The following is a 14,156-nucleotide window of genomic DNA, read 5'->3' as shown; positions in this document are numbered from 1 at the left end:
TCTGAATCAGTATGTTTGTATGTTCTGGAGCGAGCTGCAAAATACAATTGTTATCAGAGATTATTAGTATAAGACCAGGGTCAGACAGTCACCATGTTATCACTAATAATGATGGGTAATAACTTTCACATAAAATGAGAGACAAGACACACGGCAGTTTCCTGTAGATGACGTCTCATTTTACTTACTGGTAAAGTAGCGAGTGTCCTCATCTGTCTTTAGATCAGGAACAAACAGGGGCTTCTGACTTAGAAGGTTGTCAAAATCTAAGTAACGCAGAAATTGATGAAATTTGATCTCATTTGCTCCTTCTGGGAAAGAAAGACAAGAAAAAAAGTGATAAAGTCATTGTAAGAGAAACTGCTCCATATCTGTATAGTTTATGCTAATCTAAACTGAAGATGTAACGGATATGTACTGAAATTAGGTTGAGTAGGGAATCTCAGTGCTGATCCCAATAGACTAGATCATTTCTCTGGTCACAGAGGTGTAATAAGTCATAAAGAATACTATTATAATATTACCTGTCCCAAGTCTATGTGTTGGATTTTTTCTGAGCAGCTCAGTTATGATGCCCCGAGCATCGCGGGGAGGAGAGTATTTATCATATGTCCAAGTTATGTCATCTGTTATATAAAAAACAAATATTACAGAAACCGTCTTCATTCATTTTCTTAAAAATCAATTTCCTTAACAAAGCTAGAACTAAACCATAGAATCAAGCAATCTAAATAACTATGAGATCACATAGCATTCAGATGATTTTACTTACCCCTAAGGATACTGTGATAAATCTCCTTTTTGGAAGCTCCATTAAATGGTGTAAATCCATAAAGAAATTCATATAGGATGATCCCTACTGACCACCAGTCAACAGGCCTTCCATATCCTTTCATTAAGATGACTTCTGGAGCTACGTATTTAGGGGTGCCAACAGCCTGGAAACCAACAGAACAATGAGATAATGATCAATAAATATAATTGCGACAAATACAGTAACATCAGAGGAAATATTTTCTACATGAGAAATTATCAGAGAAGGAGAAAGAGATGAGATGAAGTAGAAGATCCTGTAAGTAAAACCAACCTCATTATCAAGGAACTCGCTGGCGATGTCCTCAAATGGAGCCTGGTAGATGTCAGATGTTGGTCTCATGAGGCCGAGTTTTGAAAGCCCAAAATCTGTGACTTTAATATGTCCTGTTGATGTAATCAGGAGGCTGTGAAAGAAAAGATGGTGTCAGCCCCAAGTAATAACCCACAGACTATATAACAAACTCAAACTTTCTTCCCCTGTATTATATTACAGGGGTCACTTACTTCTCAGGCTTCAGGTCTCTGTGCACCACACCATAGTTGTGCAGGTATTCCACAGCAAGAATAGTTTCCGCAATATACATACGGGCCAGGGGGACAGGTAAAGCACCCCTGTACTTTAAAAGCTTGCCACAGTCTCCTCCTACAGGACAAAGCAAATATGAAACGTGAGGGTTTGTTACAATGTAAATTACACATGATGAGGGTGAATGAGAAATAAGCAGAGACAATGGGACAGGATCTGTTATATAAAGATATACTGTATACTGCAGAGTGACCCTATACAAAGAGACACAGCCGGGCCTCATCTACAAGCTTTTTTTCCATAGTGGATATGGCTTCCAAGCTCAGTGAGGACATACAGGGGAGATGTTCACAGAGATCACTGACTTTTCAGGCATCTTTGCAACAAATAACTCATAGTAAATGCAGTGAGGACATGTACCCCTCCATGTGGGCACATTCTGGGTATATAAGGTGCTAGGATTAAGCTGACGTGGGCTGGATATAGATACGATGGATGTGTCCTACCTGGTAAATACTCCATGACCATACACAGATGAAGCTTAGTCGGAAAGGAGCAGAACATGGTGGCCACAAAGGGACAATCAGCAAAGATTGAGATGTCCCTCTCCAAAAAGGCTCGTTCCAGTTCCTCTGGGTCTTTCAGGTTCTGCTTGTCCATTTTCTTCATAGCGCATACTTGATTTGTGTCTTTATGGCGCACTAAGTGGACGGCCCTGAGAGGAGGAAAATCCAAGATTTATTATGAATTCTTACTAACAATGAGTCTATAGACCTCATCAAGTGATCTCCTGTACTAATGGTCGATATAACATGTTGGGCGTCACTAGAAATCCAGGTCTAAAATTACATAAAACAACACTCCTCAAATGATCACCTCATCCACGTCACATCCTACCTGACCAGAATAGTGATAGATGTGGACAGTGATGTGGACTCATATAATTTGTCTATGGGAATATTACATGGGCAGGTCACAGAGACATAGGCATCATCATAAGGAGCCCTGGGAAATAAATATTATAGCAAAATAAAGCTCACCCAAAAGATCCAAAGCTGATCAGTTTGATCAGTTTATAGTCGTTCTTACAAGGAAGTCTCAAAGGGTTTAATGATCCGATCAAGGTCTAAAAAGGAAAAAGAAATGTCAATAAGACATAGAAACCGCAGGGGAATAAAAGCCCCAGATGCAGGAAGGTCTCACTTCTATATGATGTACTCACTGATTACACTGCAGCAGATGTAGAGGATGTGATACAAGCCGGACCCTCCACAGAAACTATTATATTATAGGGGGATATCCCCCATACACATATATCATTGTACTGCAGGGGAGGATAAGGGACATCACACAGAGGAGGCAGAATAATAATAATGCATCATCACATACAATAGGTCTGATCTATATGAAGAACCGTGCTATCCCATTATCATATGGGGTATAATATGGGATGTGTAACTCAAACCCATCATCTGATGATCTACAGACGTCCCTCTGATACTTACACTGGCAGATTCCTGGATGATCTCTGGTGTCTCACATATTCCACCATCAGAATCTTCCGGCTCAGTTATTCCTAAAATAATGATAAAATAATGAAGAGATGTCATGTATTAGTCTATATCAGCACTTACTATATAACACATCCATGTAATGAAGGAAATGATGAGACCCCTGTACATGGAATAATACTGGGTATATGGATATTCTAAACACTGTATATAATTAGGTCATATCCATATGTACTGTACTATAAATGTGTGATTGTTCAGGATCTGATCGAGTCACAACAATGACATGAAAAGAGCCCAGAGGAGAGGAGCAGAATTACATAAGCCCCTCCATTATAGTCTATAGGGGGCTCATGAGCCGTCGGCAGCCTCATACAGAGGATGAAGAGTAAATCTCCATATTCTCTGCCGTTCTCTATAACTTGATATTAGAATGTAGAATATTAGATGATCGGCTTACCTTCCATCAGATCAGAGTTTAGCCCCGGCTGACTGGTCTCGGGGTCAGCGATATTTAGGTTTTTCCACTCTTCGGAGTCACCTTCTGATGTTTTCTGATGGATATAATATATACAAATAATATATCATTTCACAAACACTAAATTACCAGAAGGCAGGATGGACTAATACTGGATGGATTTACATGATAATTTCAATATTGGAAGGACTATACGCAGCCCTTTCCTCCAGTAAATTCACATTCATATATAAGGGACTTGTATCTACCACTGTTCTCTAATATCTTCTATCAGAACTGAAGGAAGATTGTGATGATCGAACGAGATAGAGGTGGCAATACAAACTCTGCACCGCTGAGTACAGACTGCCATCACAGGTGATGGAGCCGCAGAGACAGGCGGCCATAAAATGTCCTGTGTCTGCCTGGAGCGGACAGGGAGGCCTCTAATATCACACATCTGACCTTCTGCTATATAACGGTAATCAGGAGAAGATCAGACAACAAGGACATGAGATATAGAAGATGGTGGATCCTTACCAGGCGCTCCAGTGAGTAGGCCGGATACTCCAGTACAAGCAGGACATTTTGGGCCAGTTGTTTAATAAAGGCCAATTCTCCACTTTGGGATTTTTCTTCGGCCTATAGAGATGAGAATAAATAAGAAAGGAAAATCATTAGAGAACGTGCAGAATGGAGGAGGCCATTTATATCACCAAACATGTTACTCCTGCCATCTGTACAGCAAATACTAGTAAGTATCTGCACAGCAACTAATGTAGCCTGTAAACCCTATTACAGCTCCTCGGGTATTCTTATCTGGGTATTTGATACAGGTTAAACTTAGACTTGCATTCCATTAATATTGTCTATTATTATTATTTTTCTATGATTTGTGCAGATTGTCTGCTACTTACCTGCTGTACTAATGTCCAGATGTTCTGCTGTAAATGCTCAAGATATTCTGAGCTTATTCGACCTTGGTGGTATTTGGTCAGGCAATCTCTCACTAGCTCCATAACCAGCCGGTAAGTGAAGCTGAGGACGCCATCGGGTAGTGGTAGCACAAAGTCAGGGTCATTGGTGGTAAGAATGCCCTGGAGTAGTGCTAACACCTGAAGTCTGTCTGGAGGAATTCCAGACATTTCAACAATCCCAAATAAATCCAAGCGCAGTCAATATGTGAATAGCTATGCAGCTGATCACTGACAACAATGACACCAGGGTATCAAAGTGACGATGGGAGTGTAAACAGTTGTATAAGTTCTGATGTTTAATTGTGATGTCATAATGATGTCAGAATGGAATCTTGTGTTCTTACCTTAAAGCGGCATATGACCTTATAAGGAAGTTGCCTAGCAACCCTTAAGGAGGCAACAGTATAAGCTTATCATCAGTACAGGATGCAGATATGGAGGAAAGAGCCATGGGTGCTATTATTTTTTGATCAGTTAGGGTTTTGTTCTGCTGCAAGAAAAATTATTCATATCTGTTATAGATAATAAAAATTGGGCATTACGGAAACCTGGCTGGACAAAATCCATGACTGGTTTACAAATTTAGACAAACTACATTCAGAAAGGACAGGAAAGGCAAAAATGATGGAATGGTGAGTATTTTTGTTAAATTGTACCTAACCCCTTCAGCCTACAAGCCTGCTTTCACCTTCATGATCAGGCCAAATTTTACAATTCGGACTACTGTCCATTTATGAGGTAATTACTCTGGAATGCTTCAACGGATCCCACTGATTCTGAGAATATTTTTTCGTGACATATTGTACTTTGTGAAAGCGATAATATTTCTTCAATATGACGTGTTTATTTGTGAAAAAAATCAGAAATTTAACGCCAATTTTGAATATTTAGCGATTTTCAAACTTTTAATTTTAATGCCCCTGAATCAGAGAGATATGTCACGCAAAATAGTTAATAAATAACATTTCCCACATGTCTACTTTACATCAGCACAATTTTGGAAACAATTTTTTTTTTTTGGTAGAAAGTTATAAGGGTTAAAGTTTGACCAGCAATTTCTAATTTTTCCACCAAAATTTACAAAACAATCTTTTAGGGCCCACATTACATTTGAAGTGACTTTGAGGGGCCTATATGACAAAAATACTCAAAAATGACACTTTTCTAAAAACTGCACCCCTCAAGGTGCTCAAAACCACATTCAAGAAGTTTATTAACCCTTCAGGGGCTTCACAGGAAGTAATGGTATGCGGAAGGAAAAAAAGAACATTTAAATTTTTTTCACAAAAAATTTACTTTAGACAAATTTTTTTTATTTTCTCAAGGGTAACAGGAAAAAATGGACTCCACTAAATTATTGTGCAATCTCTCCAGAGTATGCAAATACTCCATATGTGGGGGAAAACCACTGTTTTGGTGCACAGCAGGGTTCAGAAGGAAAGGAGCGCCATTTGACATTTTGAACGCCAAATTGGCTGGAATTGAGAGCGGGCGCCATGTCGCGTTTGGAGAGCCCCTGATGTGCCTAAACAATGGAAAATCCCCACAAGTGCCAGAACAGTTCTCAGACGTCCATTTTTTTTACTTCATTGATAGCATCCAGGGCGGGAAAGTGTGGGGATTTCTGCACATAGTGATTACACTCGATACTGAATAAATTGCGATTTTTTGATAATTATGTTTCCATATTTTCATCATTTGCATATCATTAACATATCTATCCATCCTGTGATTCCCATAATTCCAGCATTCCTTCTTGGTGCTGCAATTTCAATGTTAAGGAGTGTAGTATATGTAATTTGAAATCATAGTATGGTAGTGATACATAAACAGTACCAGAGGGGATTAATCATTTTCTATACACGTATCTGCTCAGCATCGGTGACTGTTCTTCCAGCAGTATCCTATAGAGATGTAGCCCTGATTGTGTCAGGAGAAATGAATATATAACAGGTGACATGATACATATTCTACTTTTCATGTTCGCATCCACTCTATAATATTTCTTATCTGCCCCAATCCTTTACCATTTTGAATACACGTGCTCGGAGGTCACTATTAATTATCACATTTTCCACCAGCGAGAAATGGAAAGAAAAAATCTGCTGTAGTAAATAGCTGCTTAAGTGATTGAGCCAATATCACTTTGAACATAATTAGCTTATAACTGTTAAACCTTTTGGTGATATAATATTTTCTAAAAATTATTGTGACTTGTGTTAAGCGATACCTTCCGATATCAGGAAATATCGGATCGGATTGGATCGGGCCGATACTCAAAAAGTATCGGATATCGCCGATTCCCATACCGGAAACCAATGCAAGCCAATGGGACACAAATATCGGAATGAAAATAAACCCTTTCTTTCCTTGTAGGTTAATTCTACATGAAGGAAAACAACTAACAATAATGTAGAATGTATTGGGGAGGTGGTTGCCCAAATCGATGGGAACAGTGCTCACAGTGAAACATGAAAAGCCGGCAATTCAGCAGCGGCATACACAGGTACCCGACAATTTAGAACAGAAAAAATAGAGAATCACACATAGATTAGATAGATAGAAACATGTTAGTCACATATATAATAAGAACAGTGACAGTGTTGCTTAAGTACTTGTCATTTAGTGTAAAGGATTTATTTAAAAAAACAATAGTGTTTTCATGCACCGTCTCTTTAAAAAAGCCGGCCGGCAATTCAGCAGCGGTACCCGACAATTTAGAACAGAAAGATAGAGCATCACACATAGATTAGATAGATAGAAACATGTCAGTCACATATATAATAAGTACAGTGACAGTGTTGGTTACTGTACTTGTCATTTAGTGTTAAAATAAAGGATTTATTAAAAAAAAAATTGGCGTGGGGTTCCCCGTAATTTTAGTCTCTAGCAGAGGTTAAACAGACGGCTGGGGCAGCTGTTTGAAGCCTGGGAAGGGGGTAATACCCACGGAGCTTCCCAGGCTACTAATATCAACCCCCAGCTGAATACCTAGCCTTTACTAGCTATTAAAATGGGGGACCCCAAAAAAAAATGACGTGGGGCCCCCCTATTTTAATAGCTAGCAAAGGCTAGGCAGACAGCTGGGGGCTGATATTAATAGCCCAGGAAGGGTGCCATGAATATTGGCCCCCTCCCAGGCTAGAAACACCAGCCGTCAGCCGCCCCAGAAATGGCGCATCCATAGGATGCGCCAATTCTGGAACTTAGCCTCGCTCTTCCCACTGCCCTGTAGCGGTGGCAGTGGGGTAATAGGGTTGGGGTTGATGTCAGCTTATAGTGCCAGCTGACATGAAGCCCAGGTTGGTAATGGAGAGGTGTCTATAAGACACCCCCATTACTAACCCCATAGTGAAAGTTACAAAAAAACACAAACACATAGAATAAAGTCCTTTAATTGAAATAAACACACAATTCTTTATTGTTCTAAATTAAACCATACTTACCATCACGCTCATTCCAGCTGAAGCCAACGATCTATGGATGCGCCATTTCTGGGGCGGCTGACGGCTGGTGTTTCTAGACAGGGAGGGGGCCAATATTCATGGCACCCTTCCTGAGCTATTAATATCAGCCCCCAGCTGTCTGCCTAGCCTTTGCTAGCTATTAAAATAGGGGGGACCCCACGTAATTTTTTTGTGGGGTCCCCCATTTTAATAGCTAGTAAAGGCTAGGTATTCAGCTGGGGGCTGATATCAGTAGCCTGGGAAGCTCCGTGGGTATTACCCCCTTCCCAGGCTTCAAACATCAACCCCAGCTGTCTGCTTAATCTCCGCTAGAGACTAAAATTACGGGGAACCCTACGCCAATTTTTTTTTAAATAAATCCTTTATTTTAACACTAAATGACAAGTACAGTAAGCAACACTATCACTGTACTTATTATATATGTGACTGACATGTTTCTATCTATCTAATCTATGTGTGATGCTCAATTCTTTCTGTTGTAAATTGTCGGGTACCGATGCTGAATTGCCGGCCGGCTTTTTTAAAGAGACGGTGCATGAAAACACTATTATTTTTTTAAATAAATCCTTTACACTAAATGACAAGTACAGTAAGCAACACTGTCACTGTGCTTCATATATATGTGACTGACATGTTTCTATCTATCTAATCTATGTGTGATACTCTATTCTTTCTATTCTAAATTGTCGGGTACCGCTGCTGAATTGCCGGCCGGCTTTTTTTAAGAGACGGTGCACGAAAACACTATTATTTTTTTTAATAAATCCTTTACACTAAATGACAAGTACAGTAAGCTGAGCTCTGCCATCCAGCTTGTCATCCTTCAGAGACACTGCAGAGCACAGGCATTATGGGAACTTCTGATTCCGGTATTCGATATTGTAAAAGTATCGGAACTCCGATACCGCGAATATCGGTCGATACCCGATATTTCAGTATCGGAATGCTCAACACTAATTGTGACACATCCGATAGTAAAGGATCATAAATGGTATCAGCCGGGTTTAAAACAGAAGTCTCAGCATCTTACACTACAATTAATTTTACCATTAAAGGAGAGAAAAGATCACTTGGAATCAAATAAAAATATGCCGTTCTTCCCTGGCATGTATTAGCACTGATGCATCATCTTTAATAAAAGTCTTCACCCCGAGCTTTGTACAGGGATGGATTAACTCTCACAATCCAGCAGGCAAGTGAAGCCAGACGTACTGTGAATATGCAGCGCCACCTGCTGGACGCACCCATAGCTTTCTAACATGGAATTCTAAACAATTAGTGTTCATTAAGAATGTCTAGCTTTATGTCTAAGGCTATGTGCCCACGACCCAGAAAGGCTGCATATTTTTTACGCTTCTCCCTGGCAGGAAAAACGCATGCGGTTTTTACATGCGTTTTTCCCGCCAGGTAGAAGCATTTGTGAAGCATCTTTGCATGCATTTCCGCATGCGGGTTATCAAGTGCTTTTCCAAGCGATTTTAGCATCACTTTGAAAAGTGCTTGACAAGTTGTTCACACTATATAAATCCATGCAACCGGCATGGATTTATAGTAGTGTGACCAAGTTAGTTAAAAAAAAAGAATAAGAATGGTAAAAAATAAAAAAAATAAAGTTTATACTCACCTTTCGATGTCTTCCCGGTGTTTTGTCTGCTCCATCCGGTGTCTTGCACTGCTCACGGTGGTGTGAGGACCTGCGGTGACATCATTCAGCCATGTGATGGGTCACATGACTCAGTGACGTCATGGTAGGTCCTTCACAACGCGAACATTGCAAGACACTGGACGGAGCAGACAAAACACCGGGAAGACATCGGTAGGTGAGAATAAACTTTATTTTTTATTTTAAATTCTTTTTTTTAGAGATTCTATGGTACCCAGGTCTGGATGAGAGTCTCTTCTTCTCCAGACTTGGGTACCATCCGAACATTGAAACGCATATAATCCGTGAGTATATGCGTCTCAATGCAAGTCAATGGCGGCGATTACGCCGCGCTTCTGCAAAATTAATGGACATGCTGCGGATTTTTGAGCGCAGCATAAACGCTGCGGAAAAAAACGCAGCATGGGCATTGAAAGTGCGGTTTGTCATTGGGGACCATGGGGGGCGGATTACCAAGCGTTTTTGAAGCGTTTATGCTGCGGAAATTCCGCAGCATAAACGCTTGAAAAACGCATCGTGGGCACACAGCCTAAGAAACTGCATGTGTGAACAAAGATTTGTTTTATTGTATTGCAACTAGTTTTATTGTAACGTTGTATTCCGTAGGTGTAGATGTCATCCATGTGTCATCAGTGTGCACGTATGCCGCAGGCATTTTGTGCGAGTTGCGCAAAAAAACTAACATGTCTGCGTGTTTTTCACCCGGACACAAGGACACGTTCGTGCACCCATTGAATACAAAGGGTGTGCGTATGTCCGTATTTGCGGACCTTTAAAAACAGACCGCATACGGACATACAAAACCGACGTGTGAAGGGGTCCTAAGGCTAAGTTCACACTAGCATATAAACAATCATCTGACTTTCATCCAGAAAAAAAATGATTTGTGTCATCCGTATGACATCTGTTTTTATACATCAACACAAGACGAAATACAGTTTTTTATGTTTAAGAATTGCAATGTATCTGCAAAAATCGGACGCTATACAATTGATTGATACGAAATCCAATTTTTTTGCACAACTATAGACTGCAATAGACAGGTGTCATCTGAAATACTGAAGGCACTTGTGCATCCTGCAATTTTTTTCATGTGGACATTCAGGCCACGTTCACACATTCAGTATTTGGTCAGTATTTTACATCAGTTTCTGTAAGTCAAAACCAGAAGTGGGTGAAAAATTCAGAAGTGGTGACGTGTTTCCAGAGGCGTACCTAGGGTTTTGGTTCAGGGGGGGGCGAAACTTCTGAGTTGGCCCCTAACTAGGTAACCCTGATTACACCTATGGTGGCGCACCCAGATAGTGGATGTAGGAGAACCTCAGCAGATGACGGCACTGTTACTGAAAATAATCTCTATACAAAGACCAGCGCTGCTATTACCGCCATATGGTGATATATTGCTAGATACCAGTCCTGCAGAACATATAAGAGATCACAGCACAGTTATATACTGTATAATAACTTACAGCTGACGTTCTTTGTGATTAAAATTGTTCACTTTTTCTGTCTTTTCCATCTGGCTCAGACCAACATGATGACTTCTCCATCCAGGACTCAGAGTCTCAGGTCTGCAGAGATCACAACAAAGACACATTTGACTTCTTACATTTCAGGCCCCGTCCCCATCTATCCCCAACCTGCACAAACGCCTCATCCTGCTGATACCCCAATACTGAGCCACTGCTGTATGTGTCCCTATTACTGCACCTGCTGTGTGCTCTCTAGATGGTTAAACAAACCTCTAGAATACAGTAATGCAGTGTGTAAGTGCCCTAGAAAACAAAGCCCACATTGTGTCCCCTAGAAAGTAATAGTGCCCTCTGTGTGCCCCTTTATCATAATAACCTGAGTTCTCCTATAATGATAAGTGCCCACTTAAAATTTAATAATGTCCTGAGTCTCCCCCCATGTGCAGCTCCCCTATACACAGTATGGTGCTCTCTTATACACAGTATAATTCCCCCTCACTGTACAGTACCCCCCACACAGTATACTGACCCCTTAATAGCCTCCAAACTGATGTCTCCAACACTGTATGATGGACCCCACACTGTGCAAAGACCCCACATTATCTCCCACACTGTATGATGGCACCCACACTGTGCAAAGACCCCACATTATCTCCCACACTGTTTGATGGCCCCCACACTGTGCAAAGACCCCACATTATCTCTCACACTATATGATGACCTCCACACTGTGCAAAGACCCTGACTCGCCCCCAGGGCCATAGGGTACTCGGCAGCCGGGCCTTATGGCTGCTTTTAGGGGAGATCACGGTGGCTGGCGTTGTGGTGCAGGGGGAGCGATGGCGCAGCAGAAGTAACGGACAGAGACAGGGGATTTGCTTCATTACCTTTACTGGTGCTGTTGTTAGGTACGGTCCAGGGTACTCCAGGTGAAGGGCGCACTTTTGGACTTCACCCCAGTGAGTGGGTATAGGGCCTCCTGATCCGTGTCTGTCTCTGTGTATGTTCCTGGACAGCCTGCAACTGAGCCTAGACTATGTGTCCTGATTTTACTTCACCTGTTGCTCAGAAGTAGGACCTCTGTTTGGTAACCACTTTCTCTGGACGTCAGGTTCCTGGTCCTGTAGGTGTCAGCTTCAGGTTTGCCATGGACTTGTAGTCCTCCTGGGATTCCAGTTATCCCTACTGGGTGTAAAGGGTCCCTGTAGGCTCGGACCCAGTGTCCGGTTTGGATAACGGGGTGAGCTTACTATGCTCCTCTGCCCACTTAGCTCCACTCTCCTTTTCTCCTCGCCGTCGACCACACTCGGGGCCCTCTCTACTCTGCAGCTGGCGTGCTGTGTCTTCACCTCTCTCTGAGCATCGGCATGCTCTCTGCTCACTCTGAGCTGTGTTCCTCTCTGAACACTCACTAAACTGAAACTAAGACTGAGCTGCCTGGCTCCACCCTCCCTCTATATATCCCTAATGGGCTCCCTCTGCTGGTCTGAGGTGGTAGGGTGGAGGTGTGTGAATGTAGGGAGGGCCTCTTGTGGAGAAGTCCATCCATGCACCCTTCTGGGTTCTGTGGCACCAATGCGCAGCAGGGCGCCACATTCCGCGCTAGTAAAACTCAGTACTCCTGGACTGATGCATTTTTTTCAAAAACAGGTTAAACAATAATAATAACAATTACAATAATAACAATATGGTTACAGCAAGTCCCGTAACCTGATGTCCTTTTCACCGAAAGTGGATGAGTAGCATGAGGGACCCGTCCGAAAACCCTCAACGTAGGCCCTGGGCGTGGCTACAGGGCATGAGTGATCCAGGTGATGGACCACGTCTTCGGCCACACCAAACGGGTTTTTGTTCAGTGGTTACTTACAAGGCACTCCAGGGAGTGCAATTATGTACATGAACAGTTTTTGGGCTGCTCACAGTCCTTAGCCACAGAGTCTTTTATATATATATACCCTTACGGGTAATTAAATGCAATGCTAAGGGTCCATGTCACCAAAATTGTCCGTTGTAAGGTAAAACACATCAATAAATACATACATGAAATTTACACAAGAGCAACATACCCCAGGGGCAACTATTTATAATATCAGAGTTTCTCTTTTTACTCTCTGTATCTGACAGGGGTCTGACCTTGCGTGCTACGTGTTGACCTACATAGTACTGGGATGCGTGTGGTATTGGTGTTTGTACTACCTCCCATTCTGTCAGTTCTAGGTGTGGAGGGACTGCAAGACTGCCTTAACCTCCCTACGAGACTGGCAAGTGTACCATTGGCTGGGCCTTCTTGCTCTGCTCTAACCGGGGATCCTTCTTCCGGCGATTCTTCCCGAGCAGGCTCTTCTGGGGCACCTACAGGTTCTACTTGCTGTGAAATGTCTTCTTACTGTTGGTAGAAGTGTAGCACAGGTATTATTACCGCTCCACCTAGTTGGGGCCAATCTGCCGGGAAATCTCCTAATTCAGTATGTATTACTGCTTCTTTAGGCTCTTCCGGTACAATGAGAGGCACTTCTTCCTGGGGTTTTAGCGGTCCTGGACACAACTTCAGATGGTCTCTAGATACCGTTGCAGTCGTTCTTCCTCCGTCCTTGGTAATTAAACAGGTCTTCCTGTTATCAAATCTTGAATTTAACACAGTGTAGGGTTCCCTCTCCCACTGATCATCAAGTTTGTGGTTTCTTCTTTTTCTCTTTAGCACAACTTCTCCAGGTGAAAAGGGTTCTGCTGGTGCACTCTTGTACTGTGCTTGCTGCTTGTCTCTTACCCTATTCAGACTGTCTTCGACACAGGCTTGTACTCTCCTGTACTGTTCCTGTCGCGTCGTGTCCCAGCCTTCAGTGGACATATCTGCTTCGGGTTCTACTACACCAACCTCCAGGTCCATGGGCAACTTTCCGGGTCTTGCTCGCATGAGATATGCTGGAGTACAATTGGTGGAACTCACAGGTATGTGGTTGTACAGATCTACCAGGTCAGGTAGCTTGTCTGGTCACTGATTTCTTTCTTCTAGCGGTAAGGTCTTCAACAGGTCGATGACGATGTTATTCATCTTTTCACATAACCCATTGGTTTGGGGGTGGTACGGTGTAGTCCGGATCTTCTTACCCCCATACAGATGGCAGAACAATTCGGCTTCAAAGGCAGGGCCTTGATCCGTCAGCACCTTATCTGGGTATCCATGGGGCCTGCAGAAGTAAGGTTGAAATGTCCTTGCTGCAGTTTCTGCCATCAGATCCTTGACGGGGGCTACCACCAGGATCCAGG

The sequence above is a fragment of the Phyllobates terribilis genome, unplaced genomic scaffold (genome assembly GCF_046119375.1).
Source record: "Phyllobates terribilis strain yellow unplaced genomic scaffold, ASM4611937v1 Scaffold_3__8_contigs__length_932513732, whole genome shotgun sequence".
Taxonomy (NCBI): Eukaryota; Metazoa; Chordata; class Amphibia; order Anura; family Dendrobatidae; genus Phyllobates; species Phyllobates terribilis.
Note: the sequence above shows the minus strand (reverse complement) of the source record.